The 18,898-nt window shown below is 42.6% G+C and overlaps 1 protein-coding gene across 1 annotated transcript in view; it reads left to right on the top strand.

The window, feature by feature from the left end:
• Positions 1–18,898, top strand: part of IPCEF1 (interaction protein for cytohesin exchange factors 1) — a 52,887-nt gene that overhangs the window by 20,462 nt on the left and 13,527 nt on the right. The gene's annotated exons all lie outside the window — the stretch shown is intronic.

Here is an 18,898-nt window from a genome sequence, read left to right as displayed (position 1 = left end):
TGGTGCAGTAGATTGTTGCCACTGTCGTTAGTCTTTCAACATGTTGAAAGACATTGAAAGACAACAATCAGACAACATCGTGCATGTCGGCTGATGGTTGCCTTTTATTACACAAAGCGATTATCGGCCGTTAATATGGCCGATAATCGGGATTATCCAGCGATACAAAATCATGGCCACTTTTGCACCACTCTTGTCTCCAGTTCAGGTGCGGTTTGCAATTAAGCTCCATTTACTTCAATGGAACTGAGTTTCAAACCCCACCCAATCTGGAGACAAGAGTCGTGCAAAAGTGGCCATATTTTTGTAGCACTGGATATCCCTTTTAAAGGGGAACTCCTGGTAGAGGTTAAAAAAATGAAACTTCTGCAGAAGCATATAGCATTACTTACCTATCTATCCCAGTTTTGAAACAACCAAAATCCATTTGGGGGGGGTGGGGGGTTGTTCTGTATTGCGTTTCTGTCCTTCCTGGTTGAGCAGTTCCCAGAATGCAATGCTTTCCCTCAGCTGATTATCACAGTCCCACACTCATCACAATCAGTAAAATTAGTGCTGCACCTGCTTCTGGCCATTTAGAGATGATAAATCACTCAAGGGATTGCGGGATTCAGCCCCGCCTCCTGTGACATCACGCCCTGCCCCCTGTCTGCATCATCAGCCTGTGCTCAGAAAACACACACAATGTGAGACAGAGGCATGAAAGATTTGTCTCCTAAGGGGGGAGAGCAGCAGGAGCAGGAGACAATGTGAATTGGCACAGGGGCCATTTTTTTCACTTCCTGGATTTCTATCAGCTATCAGTGTGGCAAAACTGTACAAATACGGTAATACATCGTATAGACACATCTATATAACTTTTAATGTACTTTTAATAGAAAACAAGTTTTTCTTATCCGGAGTTCCCCTTTAAGAGTCTTCAGAAATGCAGCTCAGAAGCTTCCTTGTATTCTCCCACACAACATATAACCACACTGTAGGCCGGACAATGCCTCTTTTTTCACTTTATGACCTTTTGTAAAAGTATGAAAGTATTTGTGTACAAGAGACTATGGGGGAGATTTATCAGTTAAACTGGCTTAGTTGCCCCTAGCAACCAATAAGATTCCACCTTTTATTTGCCATCTGATGGAATCTGATTGGTTGCTAGGGGCGACTGAGACAGTTTAACTTTACACCATGTTTGATAAATCTCCCCTTATGTCTATGTGTGAAGCTCCCTTAGTGCCAGTGACGGAGTGCGAAATGTTTTATATACAAACCTACCCGTTACTTTATAATAAACCTCAGTTTTCATAATCGCTGTTTTTCCAGTTCTCTGAGTGCAGCCAGCAGTAAATAATAGATTTTTTTTCATTCTGGTTGCTATGGCTCCATCTATCTCTGTGTATAAGTATACAAACATCTAGCTCAAGTTTGTACTTAAAGTGGTCTTCCTATTTGAGCATGTTATCCACGATCTATAGTAGAAGGTATAACATGCTGATCGGTGGGGGTTCAACCTAAATGTTCGGGGGTCCCATTGAGAATCATTGGAGCGCTAACAGTGCATATGCATAGGGGATTACATGCTCAGATGCTTGCATGCTTAGAATATCTCTCTACTCCAGAAACAAAATAATTTTTTTCAGATCCACTGGTGTCAAAAAGTTTTATGGATTTGTAATTTACTTCTATCTTAAAATCTCCAGTCTTTCAGTACTTATCAGCTGCTGTATGTCCTGCAGGAAGTGGTGTATTTTTTCCAGTCTGACACAGTGCTCTCTGCTGCCACCTCTGTCCGTGTCAGGAACTGTCCAGAGCAGCAGCAAATCCCAATAGAATACCTTTTCAGGTCTGGTCAAGTTCCTGACATGAGCTTGTAATGACAGCCATTGGTCTATTATGTAAGTTTAGCTTGAATGATAGCCGCATTCAACATGGGTGTGGCTATTATTAAAGATCCATTGAATTGTGTTGAAAATACGGTGAAAGCGTGGGCCAAAAAATTGGGTTTATTATGTAAGTTTGCCATTATCTGCATTCAAAAAGACTTTCCCCAGGTCCCCCCCCCCCTCTCTCATCCACTGCTCATTATCAGAAAATCTCGACTAGTTTACATCAGCGGAGCCCTGTCTAACCTATGGAGAGGGGAGGGGGGAGGAGGGAGATTAGTCACCAGCAGAGAGCAGAGAACAAAGGATTACACAGTGGGAGCTGTGTGAAAGCCGGTAATTAGAGGTCAGAGAGGTCAGTGCTGACTTCAGAGGAGATAGCCCGGTGATGTAGCTGTAAATTTACTCTTTGTTGTCCTGTTTTGGTGCTTCATCTCCCTCCACCTCTCTCCTTTCTATAGAAAACCATGAAGACAGGGGGAGAGCTTCACACTGCTTTTTCATGATAAAAAATGCATCTTTCAGCTAATAAACCCAATTACAAAGTTTCTTAAAATCGCCTGTACTAAAAAAAAAAAAATTAAACGGCACTGACACTTTAAACATTTATATAAAGGTTTACAAAGTATTTTTTTTTTCACGGCCAGCTTATTTATAAGACGTTTAAACCCCCCTGACAATCCTCCTCAGATACAATACTGCACTACACACCCACATTAACTTGAATAGCAGCCAGTGCTACAATACTGAAATACATGGGAAGCAGTGTAACTGTACAAAACAAAGAAAAAGATTAAGGAAAGAAAAGAATTCCCTCTGTTTATGTGTATGCTCATACGTTTTGTACTCTGTTAACTCTTAAAAAACTTAATAAAAACTTATTGAAACGAAAGAAAAGAATTTCCCACTCTTCCACCTTCTCTCCCTCTGTAATCTGTGCTATGATGTGTACAGCCTATGTAGTGCTCACAGCTATTCCGAGCCCTCGGTTGTCACAGGGCACACAGGTGGGAGCCATGAGCCGGGGTCAACAGGAAGTAAGTTGTTCCTGCTGATGCTCTACAGGAAGCTCCGTACTGCTGGCAGATGATATCTATATGATACCAGTATTGTTATTTTTTGCTTTCACTTATTAATGAAAAAGATCAAACAGGCTTCACAGCAAAAAGACAGAAGTGATTGAAAAGGAAAACAATGCCTTGTGTCCCATATATTCAGCACTGTCAATGGGCTGACTAGGCTTAAAGGGGAACTCCACTGGAAAAAAATTATTTCAAATCATCTGATTTCAGAAAGTTATACAGATTTGCAATTTACTTCTAATAAAAAATCTCCTGTCTTCCAGTATTTATCAGCTGCTGTATGTCCTGCAGGAAGTGGTGTATTTTTTTACGTCAGGAACTGTCCAGAGCAGGAGAGGTTTTCTGTTTCAATATATTTTATTGAATTTTCTCAATAGAGTATTGCATACATAGCAAGTTTTGCAATCAAAAAGGAACAATATATTCAAACACATTGTATAGATAAAGTATAAAGAAAGGCAAAGAAAGTAAACAATAATCACAATATAACATATATTCAAGCAATAGGTCTTTAGAGTTATTCATAAAAATGTGATAAGTCTGCATGTATTACGTTCATACACGCAATTATTCTATGTTCATAAACAAATAATAAACAAATGGTAAAAACAATTAGAAAAGAATTAAGGTAAAAAGAGTGGACTTGACGTCCATGGTGACCACATCTCTCTGAATTTGACAATAGTATTGTTGCCATAGGCTATATTTGTACGATCTATTTATCTCCTGAACCAGCTCAATTTTAGATGGTATATCAGGTGTTTTCCAACGTCTAGTAATTAGTAATTTTGCTATTGTTATAAGCAGGCAGAATAGTGACCTGTGTTGAGGTACAATACGTTGTATTCCCAAAAATAACATCGCTAGTTGTGGTGTAATAGGCATTGGATATCTGAAAATTTTGTGGATTATATCTGAAACTTCTGACCAGTACTTAGTCACGAGAGGGCAACTCCATAAAACATGTATTAAAGAACCTTCATTTCCACAATTCCTCCAACACATTTGTGAGGTGGAGGGGAACATTTTATGGAGTTTCAAAGGGGTGTAATACCATTGTAGCCTGGTTTTAATGCTATTCTCCACATGTGAGACGCAGTGGAGGGCTTTATGTGACCAGCAAAAAGCTTGTTTCCAATCATTTTCGGAAGGTGATATATTTAGTTCTGACACCCATTTTTTTAAAAGGGCCTATGGGCTCAAACATCATTAGGTTACCTAGTAAATTGTATATATGTTTAATGCCTTTCGGTTGCAAGTTAAATAGTCGTGTAAGCTCCGAACTATATTTCAAGGAAGCGTGTTTCTTTGTCATTAAGTAGTATCTTATTTTTAAAAATTTATAAAGGTCTTTTTTCGGTAAATCATAAGTATTTTGTAGTTCTAAATAGGAGTGGAGAATGCCCTCTCGGAACAACTGGTTTACTTCAGATAGGCCTCGTGTGATCCAGTTAGCTAAGTCTATCGTAGGAATAGCAATATGAAGTACATCCAATGGCAAATGTGGTAAAATAATATTTTGTCTTTTGCCTACCACAGTATGCGACACAATCCAGGTTTTTAACTTCCTGGATAACATGGTAATGTCACTTCCTGGATAACATAGGGGTGTCACTTCCTTGATAAAATGGTGATGTCACGACCCTACTCCCAGAGCTGTGCAGGCTGTGGCTGCTGGAGAGGATGATGGCAGAGGGATGCTCAGTGTCCCTCCAGTGCCCTGTGTCCCTCAGTGTCCCCCTGCTACCATTCTCTCCAGCAGCCACAGCCTGCACAGCTCTGGGAGTCGGGTCGTGACATCACCATTTTATCCAGGAAGTGACATCACCATGTTATCCAGGAAGTGACATCACCATGTTATCCAGAAAGTGACATCACCATGTTATCCAGAAAGTGACATCACCATGTTATCCAGGAAGTGACATCATCATGTTATCCAGGAAGTGACATCACCATGTTATCAAGGAAGTGACATCACCATGTTATCCAGGAAGTGAAGCCTTGATAACGCCCCCTGAGGAAGCGCCAAACGTGAAACGTACGTTGGGGAGACGCTGACATGGGTGAGTGGTGATTTGATTACGGGCTCACAGGGTTTATGGTTCTCTTGGGTGGAAGTTAGGAGATAGTCCCCATTGTGGAAAGCTTGTGCTTGGTCTTATCCCATCCCCCTGTGTATAACCTATGCTTATACTGCACTGAGCACTTTCGGAGCAGTTGCCTGTTTGAGCCTATGCTACCCATCTCACTGTGTCAGTTTATCTGGATTGCCATAATACACCATGTAATGTAGTTTTTTATATTTTTTATCATGAGCAGTGTTATTGATAAAGATTTCTTGTCATTATACTTGGTCCCTTTTTTGTATATACTGCCATTGTGGTGCATGAACAAATTTTTGGGGTGGGTAGGTGCCATAGATACACATACATTAGTGACTTAAGTGTATGTGGTTTGACCAAGTACTGCTCAATGGTCATCCAGGGAGGAACTGTGCTGTTCTTAAACCATGCATAAGTTCCGCCTGGATTCCGCCTGCTGAACTGTGTTTATAAAGCAGGAGAGGTTTTCTATGGGGATTTGCTGCTGCTCTGGACAGTTCCTGACATGGACAGAGGTGGCAGCAGAGAGCACTGTGTCAGACTCGAACGTATACACCACTTCCTGCAGGACATGGAACATTTGTAAATAGACGTAATTTACAAATCTGTATAACTTTTTGACACCAGTTGATTTCAAAGAAAAAACTTTTTGCCGGAGTGCTCCTTTAATCATATATAATTGCTATGAGAAGTCAGAAAATGTCAAATATTCATCTCTGTTTGCCTACTGTAACCCACTACCACCACAGTACAGAATACAAGCCTTGTCTGATACATCTTGGCATTGTGCCTATACATCCACAGATCTGTTGGTCATATCAGTCTCTTGACAAGGTCACATGACCACATTGAAGAATGCACTGTATATAGCACTCAGCACAATGTACAGGCTGGCCAGGAAGCACAGTGTTACGTATGGCTTGGGGCATATAGGAAGCACAGTGTTACGTATGGTGCACATAGGCAGCACAGTGTTACGTATGGCTTGGTGTATATAGGAAGCACAGTGTTACGGATCTTTTGGGGCATATAGGAAGCACAGTGTTATGTATGGCTTGGGGCATATAGGAAGCACAGTGTTACGTATGGATTGGGGCATATAGGAAGCACAGTGTTACGTATGGCTTGGTCCATATAGGAAGCACAGTGTTACGTATGGCTTGGGGCATATAGGAAGCACAGTGTTATGTATGGCTTGGGGCATATAGGAAGCACAGTGTTACGTATGGCTTGGGGCATATAGGAAGCACAGTGTTACATATGGCTTGGGGCATATAGGAAGCACAGTGTTACGTATGGTGCATATAGGAAGCACAGTGTTACGTATGGCTTGGGGCATATAGGAAGCTCAGTGTTACATATGGCTTGGGGCATATAGGAAGCACAGTGTTACGTATGGCTTGGGGCATATAGGAACCACAGTGTTACATATGGCTTGGGGCATATAGGAAGCATAGTGTTACGTATGGTGCATATAGGAAGCACAGTGTTACATATGGCTTGGGGCATATAGAAGGCACAGTGTAACGTATGGCTTGGGGCATATAGGAAGCACAGTGTTACGTATGGGGCATATAGGAAGCACAGTGTTACGTATGGCTTGGGGCATATAGGAAGCACAGTGTTACGTATGGGGCATATAGGAAGCACAGTGTTACGTATGGCTTGGTCCATATAGGAAGCACAGTGTTACGTATGGCTTGGGGCATATAGGAAGCACAGTGTTATGTATGGCTTGGGGCATATAGGAAGCACAGTGTTACGTATGGATTGGGGCATATAGGAAGCACAGTGTTACATATGGCTTGGGGCATATAGGAAGCACAGTGTTACGTATGGTGCATATAGGAAGCACAGTGTTACGTATGGCTTGGGGCATATAGGAAGCTCAGTGTTACATATGGCTTGGGGCATATAGGAAGCACAGTGTTACGTATGGCTTGGGGCATATAGGAACCACAGTGTTACATATGGCTTGGGGCATATAGGAAGCACAGTGTTACTTATGGCTTGGGGCATATAGGAAGCACAGTGTTACATATGGCTTGGGGCATATAGAAGGCACAGTGTAACGTATGGCTTGGGGCATATAGGAAGCACAGTGTTATGTATGGCTTGGGGCATATAGGAAGCACAGTGTTACGTATGGATTGGGGCATATAGGAAGCACAGTGTTACGTACGGCTTGGTGCATATAGGAAGCACAGTGTTACGTATGGCTTGGGGCATATAGGAAGCACAGTGTTACGTACGGCTTGGGGCATATAGGAAGCACAGTGTTACGTATGGCTTGGGGCATATAGGAAGCACAGTGTAACGTATGGCTTGGGGCATATAGGAAGCACAGTGTTACATATGGTGCATATAGGAAGCACAGTGTAACGTATGGCTTGGTGCATATAGGAAGCACAGTGTTACGTATGGCTTGGGGCATATAGGAAGCACAGTGTTACGTACGGCTTGGGGCATATAGGAAGCACAGTGTTACTTATGGCTTGGGGCATATAGGAAGCACAGTGTTACGTATGGCTTGGGGCATATAGGAAGCACAGTGTAACGTATGGCTTGGGGCATATAGGAAGCACAGTGTTACATATGGCTTGGGGCATATAGGAAGCACAGTGTAACGTATGGCTTGGGGCATATAGGAAGCACAGTGTTACGTACGGCTTGGGGCATATAGGAAACACAGTGTTACATATGGTGCATATAGGAAGCACAGTGTAATGTATGGCTTGGGGCATATAGGAAGCACAGTGTTACATATGGTGCATATAGGAAGCACAGTGTAACGTATGGCTTGGTGCATTTAGGAAGCACAGTGTTACGTATGGATTGGGGCATATAGGCAGCACAGTGTTACGTATGGATTGGGGCATATAGGAAGCACAGTGTTACGTATGGATTGGGGCATATAGGCAGCACAGTGTTACGTATGGCTTGGGGCATATAGGAAGCACAGTGTTACGTATGGCTTGGGGCATATAGGAAGCACAGTGTTACGTATGGCTTGGGGCATATAGGAAGCACAGTGTTACGTATGGCTTGGGGCATACAGGAAGCACAGTGTGACCAGAGCAGAATGTTTCTGATTAAAATACAAATCCCACAGACTGAGATTTTCCAAAATGCACTTTAAATTCACATTTTAAACACTTGATCTTCTATAGAAATGTCATTTCACTTGGGAAACATTTAGGGAGACAAACAGCAGCTTTAAATGTATTTACAGAGATAGAACGGTATCTATGGAAACAAGGAAATGGCTTTAGTGAAAAGTTTGTGTATCTGTAAAAAAATCATTGTGCTTAGATAAAAAATGTATCCTCAGATGAGATGAATACCAATGGACCTCCACAATTATACATAACATGCGCATTGCATTAAAGGAAAACTCCAGTGATTTTATTTATTTCAGAAAGTTATACTATTTGCAATTGTATAGCAATTTGCAACAACGGCCGTGATTTATGCCAAACATACATTGTATTTGGACGAATGGAATCCCGGTTGGAGTGTATACACACATGGGAGGAGATTTATTAAACATGGTTTAAAGAAACTGGCTCAGTTGCCCCTAGCAACCAATCAGATTCCACCTTTCATTCCTCACAGACTCTTTGGAAAATGAAAGGTGGAATCTGATTGGTTGCTAGGGGCGACTGAGCCAGTTTCACTTTACACCATGTTTCTTCAGAAATGAAGATCATCCGGCCGGTACTGCAGTACCAGCCTGGATGATCTTCAGTAACATCGGCCGTTCTGTGACCCGGCCAGGTCACAGAATGGCCGGTGTTATACCATGTGTGAACATGGCCTTAACAAGTAACTTCTTTCTATAGCCCAATCAGCCATCAATGGATGCCTTTTATTTTCAATGCTTAGTATTTTTGCCTCTCCCACCATGTAGTAAATGGCGATGTGAGTGCTTTCTGCCCAGGGGTTTTAATGCTCTTTAACCCTAATATATTTAGATATTGGACTTAGATGTATACAACTGGGTTGTCAGGAAATACACCTAGAAACCAAAGTGAGATTACTCTGTTTCGAAGGCTAGGAGACTAGCCATTTATAGTAGTCTGTCATATGTTAAAGGAGAAGTCCAGAGAAAATTTTTATCAAAGTATTGTATTGTCCCCCAAAAGTTATAGAAATCACCAATATACACTTATTACGGGAAATGCTTTTTTCCCCTGCACTTACTACTGCATCAAGGCTTCACTTCCTGGATAACATGGTGATGTCACTTCCTGGATAACATGGTGATGTCACTTCCTGGATAACATGGTGATGTCACTTCCTGGATAACATGGTGATGTCACTTCTTGGATAACATGGTGATGTCACTTCCTCGATAAAATGGTGATGTCACCTACTGGATGAAATGGTGATGTCACTTCCTGGATAACATGGTAATGTCACTTCCTGGATAACATAGTGGTGTCACTTCCTGGATAACATGGTAATGTCACTTCCTGGATAACATCGGGGTGTCACTTCCTGGATAAAATGGTGATGTCACTTCCTGGATGAAATGATGATGTCACGAACAGACTCCCAGAGCTGTGCAGGCTGTGGCTGCTGGAGAGGATGATGGCAGGGGGATGCTCAGTGTCCCTCCAGTGCCCTGTGTCCCTCAGTGTCCCCCTGCTATCATTCTCTCCACCAGCCACAGCCTGCACAGCTCTGGGAGTCGGGTCGTGACATCACCATGTTATCCAGGAAGTGACATCACCATGTTATCCAGGAAGTGACATCACCATTTTATCCAGGAAGTGACATCACCATGTTATCCAGAAAGTGACATCACCATGTTATCCAGGAAGTGACATCATCATGTTATCCAGGAAAATACATCACCATGTTATCAAGGAAGTGACATCACCATGTTATCCAGGAAGTGAAGCCTTGATGCAGTAGTAAGTGCAGGGAAAAAAGCACTTTATAAGCATTTCCTCTAATAAGTGTATATTGGGGATTTGTATAACTTTTGGGGGGCAATGCAATACTTTAATAAAAAATTTCGCCAGACTTCTCCTTTAAAAGAAAAATTGATCAGTTTCACATCTGTGTTTTCCGTATATTCTAGTTTTTCCCCACTGGCATTGTATCAGGTATGTAGAATATTTGGTTAGTAAAGACACAGCTGTTTGTTACAGTCACTCAGTTACACCCCAGATATTGTTATTAATCCAAGGAGGAGACGCCCCTCAGTTTCCAAACACCACGGCTTACATATTCTTCTTATTTGAAGAGCATTTCGGGGAACATTTCTGAATTGATTTGCTCCAAACAACATGGTTTGGAAGGGCAAGATTAACCCCTCAACAACAGATAACGTGTAATTAGCCATTTAAAAGCAGATGTCAAAACTGACAGCTGCATTTATATGCTAATAAAACCACACCCGTGATGGTATACTGGGCGCATCTTCCCCCCATCCCCATGCACGCAATGCAATCTACCCGCCGGGGTGGGTATTCACAATGATGTTGATCCTGGCTACGTTCTCCAGGGGAACTAAAAATATTTTTTTTTATTGACATTATTAAAAAAAAAAGAAAAAAAAATGCACAAATAATTTGTGTCTGGTTTCGCAGCATATTTCATGGGAAATATGAAGTCTCTCATTGCAAAGTACAAATGGTTTTGCAAAAAATAAGGGACCATGTGGGTCTCTAGGTATAAAAATGCAAGCGCTACGGCAGTTTGGTAGATTTGCTGAACTTTGAAGAAAAGTTTGGGTTTGGTTGGGACTACCCAAACTTTTCTCAAAGGCGAACTATAAATAAATATATTCATAAGTGAATATACACAAAACAAGCTGGTGGGGTAGAAAGCACTCAGCACACATGGGGATCAAGTCTATTGCTTTCTACTCCGCCAGCTTGTTTTGTGTATATTCACTTATGAATATTTGGCAGCAGAGAACACTGTGTCAGACTGGAGAGAATACACCACTTCCTGCAGGACATAGAGCAGTTGATAAGTACTGGAAGTAAATGAGAGCTTAGTGCTGCTTTCATTGTCTTTCCTATAAAGCTTCACATTTCAAGTCAAATTTATATTCACCAGCAGTAACAGCTTTTACAGACGTCTGTGCGTTCATTGTGTGTAGGTCATAAAACCGCCTATGGCGAAAGCCAGAACTATATGGAAAAGGTGATAAACCTGGAAGCTCGGACAGATAATCAGAGAAGTGGAAGACAGAAAAACATTCACATGATGCAAAGTGTTACACGGACCCCTGACATTCTGTTGCTAAGTAACTGACATAAAGCATTACATTAAGTTACAGGCAAAATTCAAATTCCGGGTCACTGCATTATGGACCATTGTCATCGCACATGTCAGATTCGTGCACATTCGGGAGTTATTGAATCTTCATGGAAAAATATGTCAGATTTGAAAATCTATAATAGGCTATGTTAACATGAGAGAAAAGGCGGCCTCCTTTTCTATTTAAAAAGACGTCAGTTTTTGCCACTATGTAATTGACTTCAATGCAATGCAGAAGTTAGTTGGAGGTCATAGAAGTTTACGATATGCCTTACACACATGCCGTTTTTTTGGTGTAGTGTTTTCTCGCCTCTGGTGTTTTTGGGACTCTTTGGCAGTTTTTCCAAAACGCAGCAAGAGGGGGTGTTTTTTTTTGGGGGGGGGGGGAGGGTTGAACTGTGGCTTTTTTTTTTTTTTTTACTATAGACTTCAGGGTGCCCTCACACACACTTTTTGTCTGTTTTTTTTTTTTTTTTTTTATGCACTTGCGTTTTTTAGTAGTGTTTTTTACTATATGTGTGGATGATCTTTTTGTGGTTTAAGAGTTTTTGTGTGCTGAATTTTTTTTTTCCTCTGCCATCACATGACCTAGCTGTTGGACCATAAAAGGGAAAGGGCTTTTTGAATGCAGATAATGGCATATTTGCCTAATAAACCCAATTACAAAGTTCCTAAAATCGCCTATACTATTGATTTCAGCAAAAAAAAAAAAACAAACCAAAAAAAAAACTGTGACACTTTAACCCCTCAAGGACCGGGCCAATTTCGATTTTTGCTTTTCCGTTTTTTCCTCCTTGTGCTGAAAAAAAAGCATTTTGTTTATTTGGGGGGTATTTGTTTTTACCCTGTTCGCCCTGGGGTAAAACTGAATTACAACGATATGTAACATGTATAACTTTTCTTTTATTTGATGGCTAGTAAAAAATTCAAACCATTGACAACAAATATATGTTTCTTAAAATCGCTCCATTCCCAGGCTTATAGCGCTTTTATCCTTTGGTCTATGGGGCTGTGTGAGGTGTCATTTTTTGGTCCATGATGTGTTCTTTCTATCGGTATCTTGGCTGCGCATATGTGACTTTTTGATCACTTTTTATTACAATTTTTCTGGATTTGATGCGACCAAAAATGCACAAATTACCACTTTGGGATTTTTTTACTCTTACGTCGTTTACGGTGCGAGATCAGGAATATGATAAATTACGTATACGGCGATACCAAACATGTTTGTTTATTTATTTTTATTTATAACATGGGAAAAGGGGGGTGATTCAAACTTTTATTAGGGGAGGGGGCTTTTTATTAATAATGACACTTTTTTTTTTTCCCCACTTATACTAGAAGTCCCCTGGGGTTAGAGTTATTCCCCCTGGGGTTAGGGTTATTCCCCCCTGGGGTTAGGGTTATTCCCCCTCGGGTTAGGGTTATTCCCCCTGTGGGACTTCTAGTATATGCACTCTGATCTCTCATTGAGATCTATGCTGTATTGTTATATAGCATAGATCAATGAGAAAGGCATTGGATTGCTTTCGGCTGCTGCAGCCAGAGGCAATCGAGTGCCGAGCCGGGATCAGCGCCATTACGGAGCTGACCCCGTCCGGTAAAGGATGTGTGGATCACTCCTCCAGGACAACGTCCCGGGGGGTGATCCACCCCACTAGACACCAGGGAATCGGCTGCATAAAGGATTCAGAGGAAGCTGTCAACTTTGAAAGCTGCATCTGAATCCTTAATTAGCGGGCACGGCGATCGGACCATGCCCGCTAATTGCCGTGGTCCCGGGCTACATGGCGCACCCGGGACCGCGGCGGTTCAGAGCTCTGAACTCCCCAAGGCAGCCGTAGGGCGTAAATATACGCCTGCGGTCATTAAGGGGTTAAGCCAGCCTCAATGGGATTGTTCTGGTTGTCTCTAAAACGCCAGTGCTGTGCGTATATACAATATATATATATATATATATATATATATATATATATATATACATACCAACAAAACACAACAATCACTGAACTCAGGGAGAACAGTGAAAAATTCCTGTGAAAATTCCAGTGAAAAAGTACTCATTTACGAGTCTCCATTGATTGTCCCATACAAAATTTGAATATGCAAAAAAGGGGTCCGTGGAGCCTCAGTTACGAGTCTCAAAACACGGGAATAGCCAGATATCCCTCTCTCCAGAGAAGGAAGCCCATTGCCAAGGGGTGCCTCCTAGTGGGGAGAGCACCAAACCACCCTGATACGTAGTCCCTCAGGTCCTCACTCTGTTGCGAGCTTTGGGACCTAAATAGGGAAACACCAGGGTGGCCCCTGTGAGTCAAAGTCTAACTCTGTGGCGAGTATAACGACATAAGACAAGGGTAACCAAGGCTAGGCATCCATCCACAGACTGCAGTTTCAGGGTATTTGCCCCTCGTCAGTGTGGAGCAGGATTCTGGCTACTGGGGTAATGATAAATAGACCAACAAAACACAACAATCAGTGAACTCAGGGAGAACAGTGAAAAATTTCAATGGAGTACTCATTTACGAGTCTCCATTGATTGTCCCATACAAAATTTGAATATGCAAAAAAGGGGTCCGTGGAGCCTCAGTTACGAGTCTCAAAACACGGGAATAGCCAGATATCCCTCTCTCCAGAGAAGGAAGCCCATTGCCAAGGGATATCTGGCTATTCCCGTGTTTTGAGACTCGTAACTGAGGCTCCACAGACCCCTTTTTTGCATATATATATATATATATATATATATATATATATATATATTTATTTATTTATTTATTTATTTTTCTGGTCTTTTTGTCACCTTTTGTGGTCCAGATTGCTCACACATAAAGTCAAAAACAAAAATGAAAAAATGAAAAAAAAAATGCATAAAAAAAAAAAAGCCATGTGCTGGTAGTTTTTTCGGAGGGGGCCTGAAAAATGCCAGACAAAAGTGTGTGTGAGAGCACCCTAAAGACTGAAAGGGTGGGTTCACACTACAGAATTCTGCGGAATTCTGTTGGCTGTCCGCGGCTTTCCGCCGGCTTCATAGACACCATTCTATCGGCCGGCGTATTCCGCATTCCGTCACACTTCTTTCGGCGGATAGCGGAATACACGGCCCATAGAATGGTGTCCATGGAGCCTACGGAAAGGCTCGCGGCTGTGCGTGCGGACAGCCGACGGAATTCCGCTGCGTTTATCCGCGAGAATTCCGTAGTGTGAACCCACCCACCCCACCCTTGATTCTGGAATGAAGGCCGCTCTAACAATAAACAAATAAATAAATAATAATAATTTTTGCTTCCTGGCCATTTGTCATCCAGACATCACTCTCACTCACCTTATAATAGGTTTCTGTTTTCCTCCCAGTAACCTCTAACTTGTTTTATAACATAATGATCTGCTCTATTTCCCATGATGCCTTGCCCATGTATGAAAGGACACTATTGTGGCTAAATCACATCTATTAGAAATTTCAAAAAACCCATGATTTTCTGTGAGAGGCGACAGGACTGTCTGCTAGGCAGCGGCATCCATGTCAAGGGAGTGTGCAATCTGTAGGCCAAGCAGAGGCATTATATAATAGCCAGTTACAATCTACAGAATAAAAGAAGAAATATAGGTCCTCTAGACAAGTTAATACAATGAGTAATTGCAAATCATACGAATAAAATTATATAGTTTACTGTATAAAAATAGTCAACAATAAAACAAGGCATGTAAATAGCGTGGTGTGCGATAAAATCACATATACTCATTAGACAAATGATAAAAGGGTCATTTAGCGGAAATATCCGGATGAGGGTAAAATGAAAAATGAGGATATAAAAAATAAAATTATCATCAAAAGGAAAATGAAAAAAATAATAAAAAATGCTATATATTTAGTGTCACCAGACACCAAATAGGTTAACCTCGTCAAGTTATCAGCAGTCGAACTCACATTAACCCTATCCTCTGTTGTAGTTACAATCTACAGGATGTATAGCCAATAGAGATGAGCGAACCGGGTTCGGGTTCAAGTTCAAGTCCATCCGAACCCGAACGATCAGCATTTGATTAGTGGTGGCTGCTGAGCTCTAAGGTTGTCTGGAAAACATAGATACAGCCAATGACTATATCCATGATTTCCACATAGGCTTAGAGCTTCATCCAACTTCAGCAGCACCCGCTAATCAAATGCCGAAAGTTCGGGTTCGGATGGACTCCAGCTGCTCAAGGTTCGCTCATCTCTTATAGCCAACAATATTGCGGTGCAGTGCTAGCCAAAAAATATGTGTGATGCTAAGTGCTTTTGTGTCAAACAAGTGTTAGAGAAGTGATGTGTTTGTTGGTTAGCCAATGGTCACCCAAGACACCCTTACTTTGCTGTTATTAAGCGCATGTATTGGCTAATGTATTATTTTCAATTGCTTCTCATAAGATCTAACATGTAGCTGTAGTTTCGAGTAGCTTTTCAGGGTAAGTTGTCCTGTGTGTGTGCATGAGGAGTATCCCTATATCTGGCCTTTATATAACTTTTTCATGGCTTTTTAATAGAGATGAGCGAAGTGAATCTGATGAATTCTGATTTGCAGCAAGTCTGGCATTATACTCAATTCATAGTGATTTGCGAATTAGCCACATTCGCTTTGCAAATTCACCAAACATGGCAGCCGTACATGTTATCTTACAGAACTGTCTTTTGGCTGGAACAAGGTATAATACACAATCCCTTGCGCCCGTCCAATCAGCTGCAAACCCCACTGTGATGTCAGAACCCCCTCCCCCTCTATATAAGGTGATTGGCTTCCTGGAAGCGGCCAGTCGGCTGTGTATAGTGGAGAGTAGGATGGCAGCAAAGAGAGAAATACAGAGAGATAGGGACAGAGAGGAGAGGAGGGTGGAGTATGGGTGGTTTTCTGTGGGAGAAGTAAAGCCATTGTCCAGTATACCAAGTAACTGGGTGCTGGGTGCTGGGTGTGCATTATAGGAAGTCACTGGGTGCTGGGTGTACATTATAGGAAGTCACTGGGTGCTGGGTGTGCATTATAGGAATTCACTTGGTGCTGGTTGTGCATTATAGGAAGTCACTGGGTGCTGGGTGTGCATTATAGGAAGTCACTGGGTGCAGGGTGTGTATTATAGGGAGTCACTGGGTGCTGGGTGTACATTATAGGGAGTTACTGGGTGCTGGGTGTGCATTATAGGAAGTCACTGGGTGCTGGGTGTACATTATAGGGAGTCACTGGGTGCTGGGTGTGTATTATACCAAGTAACTGGGTACTGGGTGTGCATTATAGGAAGTCACTGGGTGCTGGGTGTGCATTATAGGAAGTCACTGGGTGCTGGGTGTACATTATAGGGAGTCACTGGGTGCTGGGTGTGTATTATAGGAAGTCACTGGGTGCTGGGTGTGGATTATAGGAAGTCACTGGGTGCTGGGTGTACATTATAGGAAGTCGCTGGGTGTGTAATATAGGAAGTCACTGGGTGCTGGGTGTACATTATAGGAAGTCACTGGGTGCTGGGTGTGCATTATAGGAAGTCACTGGGTGCTGGGTGTGCATTATAGGAAGTCACTGGGTGCTGGGTCTGCAGTATAGGAAGTCACTGGGTGCTGGGTGTGCATTATAGGAAGTCACTGGGTGCTGGGTGTGCATTATAGGAAGTCACTGGGTGCTGGGTGTACATTATAGGAAGTCACTGGGTGCTGGGTGTACATTATAGGAAGTCACTGGGTGCTGGGTCTGCATTATAGGAAGTCACTGGGTGCTGGGTGTGCATTATAGGAAGTTACTGGGTGCTGGGTGTACATTATAGGAAGTCACTGGGTGCTGGGTGTGCATTATAGGAAGTCACTGGGTGCATTATAGGAAGTCACTGGGTGCTGGGTGTACATTATAGGAAGTCACTGGGTGCTGGGTGCGCATTATACGAAGTCACTGGGTGCTGGGTGCGCATTATAGGAAGTCACTGGGTGCTGGGTGTGCATTATAGGAAGTCACTGGGTGCTGGGTGTGCATTATACGAAGTCACTGGGTGCTGGGTGTGCATTATAGGAAGTCACTGGGTGCTGGGTGTACATTATAGGAAGTCGCTGGGTGTGTATTATAGGAAGTCACTGGGTGCTAGGTGTGCATTATAGGAAGTCACTGGGTGCTGGGTGTGCATTATAGGAAGTCACTGGGTGCTGGGTGTGCATTATAGGAAGTCACTGGGTGCTGGGTCTGCATTATAGGAAGTCACTGGGTGCTGGGTGTGCATTATAGGAAGTCACTGGGTGCTGGGTGTGCATTATACGAAGTCACTGGGTGCTGGGTGTGCATTATAGGAAGTCACTGGGTGCTGGGTGTACATTATAGGAAGTCGCTGGGTGTGTATTATAGGAAGTCACTGGGTGCTAGGTGTGCATTATAGGAAGTCACTGGGTGCTGGGTGTGCATTATAGGAAGTCACTGGGTGCTGGGTGTGCATTATAGGAAGTCACTGGGTGCTGGGTCTGCATTATAGGAAGTCACTGGGTGCTGGGTGTGCATTATAGGAAATCACAGTGAACACATTGTCAATCATAATACCTCACTGCTTATTTACCAATGTCTACTGCTGTCCTGGGAGAAAATTATTACACCGCTAATCCACCAACATCCACTACTGTCCATAGCGGAAATTGAATGATTGACAGGCTGATTGACATTTTAAAAAAATTTACATTTTTAAATTCTGACACTCACAGCAAGAGCTCTTGAAAAAATCGCTACTCTGTAGTAGTCCCAGTATTGTAGCACAGGGACCTGGGACCTTGTGCTACCCTAGCAGGATGGGTATCCCAACATTATAGGGCATAAGGCGGTCAGATCAGAAAAGGGATCTATACATGAGTACGAGTAACTTCTTCTTCCTCTTATATATTCAGCTATGCTATCCCGGCAGAGTACATGGTGACCCTACACCCACAGAGCTGCCACAACTCTGCACAAGCTACCCCAGTATACAGCACCAGCACTACTGTATGTTCCTATCATTCTCTTTACCTCTTTGTGAGTAGCTATTCCACCTTTGAGCCCCCTATTTCTTCAGTATTCCACAATCTTCTCCTTGTCTTGTTCCGGTGCTTATCAGTACAGCAGGGGTAAGTTACACAATACAGTGGTACCTTGGTTTAAGAGTAACTTGGTTTAGGAGCGTTTTGGTTTAAGAGCTCACAGTTTTTCAAAATTGTGACTTGGTTTAAGAGCATTGCTTTGGTTTAAGAGCTCCCTGTACTGGGTGGGAGGGGGGAATGGGGGAGGGACATGGTCTACATAGCGGGGTCTACAGCTCTGTACTCTGACCCAGGAAGTCTCCCTTACCTTCCAAATCATAGCAGATCAGGCTGGGGCTTACATCAGGGGACAGGACTGTGGAGGTAATCTCTCCATAGCTGTAACCCCTTTCTCCCCGGACAGAGAGTGCTGCATGTATGTGCCCACATCTGCCCTGCTCATTCCTTCCTGCTCCCTGCAGTCTCTGTCCGCCCTTGTGTTTCCCATTCTCTCCATTACTCTACAGTAACTTATACTATCACATATTCTGCTGTTTCTCATTGTTTGTTTCATTT

Source organism: Dendropsophus ebraccatus, chromosome 15 (assembly GCF_027789765.1).
Source record: "Dendropsophus ebraccatus isolate aDenEbr1 chromosome 15, aDenEbr1.pat, whole genome shotgun sequence".
NCBI lineage: Eukaryota > Metazoa > Chordata > Amphibia > Anura > Hylidae > Dendropsophus > Dendropsophus ebraccatus.
The sequence above is the reverse complement of the archived record's forward strand: the minus strand, read 5'-3'. Positions and strand labels throughout refer to the sequence as shown.